This window comes from Gavialis gangeticus, unplaced genomic scaffold (genome assembly GCF_001723915.1).
Source record: "Gavialis gangeticus isolate Ggan-Ray unplaced genomic scaffold, GavGan_comp1, whole genome shotgun sequence".
NCBI lineage: Eukaryota > Metazoa > Chordata > Crocodylia > Gavialidae > Gavialis > Gavialis gangeticus.
This window is the reverse complement of record NW_017729006.1, coordinates 28,024,140-28,026,045: the sequence shown is the minus strand read 5'-3', so window position 1 is coordinate 28,026,045 and position 1,906 is coordinate 28,024,140.

The window sequence follows — 1,906 nt, the reverse complement described above, 5'->3', positions numbered from 1 at the left end:
TACACATGTGAGCGCATGTGTAAGATTCTCTACTATGGATACTGACAGCACCAGAGTTCCTAAAATACAACCATCCTCCCCTCCCTCCCCAACCATCACCTTCCACTTAATTTTTTTAGGAATGAAGCTTTCAGACCTTCTTTATATATAAGCATAAAATGGACCCAAATGTGTTTTGTGATTAGGGAGGTCACATTTTTAAGTCTTTTCAAATTACTAACCAAAATGTAAACTCTTTGATCTGCTGCTTGAAGCATTCTGCTTGGAGAATCAATTCTCTCAGATATGAAATGAAGACAGTAGCCCAAAAAACTTTTAAGGCTAACGAGCAGTTATTTATATACCACCATTTGATATAAAGAAGGTGCCAAGAATCTTTGTCAACTTTCATATGATCTGAAGCTTTTTCCAAAAAGTAATCTTCAGAGGTACAATATGGTTCACAAGTATTGGAAATGTGAGTCCTATAATACAGAAACTTGAAATGTGAGACAGCCTAACCTTGCACTAACTTTATCAAATGGACATCTCCTTTAATATTTTTAATGTTCATATATTTTTAATAATTCTCTTTACTGAAAAATATTACTTTGAGAGAAAAATATACCTATTATGTTCTTCAGATTTTATATGTGATTTAAACATGTATTTTCATTTGGACTACAGTAATGTCATAGGCATGGAAGGATGGGTGGATCCAAGATTTTGTAAAGGGGGGTGTAGGAGCAAAGACCTCTGCTGCCTGGATGACTGCACCTCACTCCCACAAACACACCAGGTCAGGCAGATCACATTGCAGGAGCAGCAGTGGGTGACTTAAGTCCTTCAAGCATGTAGAAATTTCCCTCCCCGCTTTCTTCCCCTCTGTGCTCAGTGGAATGTACCTTCCCTTGCCCACCACTGCCACTACCACTGTTCCCAGCTGACCCTGGGAGCAGGGGTGAGAGGAGACTCCACAGCTGGTCCTGCTCTGCTCCAGTCAGGCTGCAAATGCAGTCAGGCTCAGATAGAAACAGCAGTGGCAGTGAATGGGTTCCCTTCCTTGTGCCTCCTCCTAAACTGGCAGGGAATACTCCTGGGGACTGGGCAGGGGAGAGGAACTGCTGTCTTGGTTCAGGTGCTAAAGTAGGCACCAGCAGTTCTGCAGCTCCCCTCCATCCCATAGGTGAAGGGAAAGGAAGGGAGGGTGGGGAAGGAATTCTTACTTGCTTCTGAGACTTAAAAAAAGTTCCTGGGTGCTGCTTCCATAGTATGGTTGACTGAAAAAGCTGGGGTGTGCATCTATGCACCCCCTCCCCAAAATCTGCTCCTGGTCATAAGACACTAGAGACCTGGCATGCATTTACCCCAGAATCTATATAATGTTACTTTTGTCAAATAAAGAGCTATATGAAGAGCAGCATCACTTCTTGGTGTAGTAAAATGTATAGTATCCTTTTGATACCTTTATAATATTAAGCTGGTATATTGGTACCATGTTGTCTGATATGTAATTTCAGACTATAGTTATTTTTGTTAGACTCCTAGGCTGGGGTCAGACATTCAAAAAGCCTGAGCCTGAATTGATTCAATCTTTGCTCTAATCTGCAACGCTTGAACCAATTTGGAGGTGGATAGACATTTCCTTTTCATTCCAGAAATGCAGGCACATGCCTGCAGTGGCTCAGGCTAGAAGTTGGGGGGGGTGTTACAGCAGCCCTTCCTTCCCTTGGACAGTACTGAGCTGAGGGAGGGCATGGCCAGGCCCCAACAGGATGCTCTGATTAGCCCAGAAGGGAATTGATAACAGTGTTTATCACCCCATTAAGGAAACAACAAAGGGACATTACCAGCTACCTGCTGATTCTGCCTTTGTTACAGCACTGATTGTAGCCAGCATGTGGTCTGCTAGCTAATACACATATAC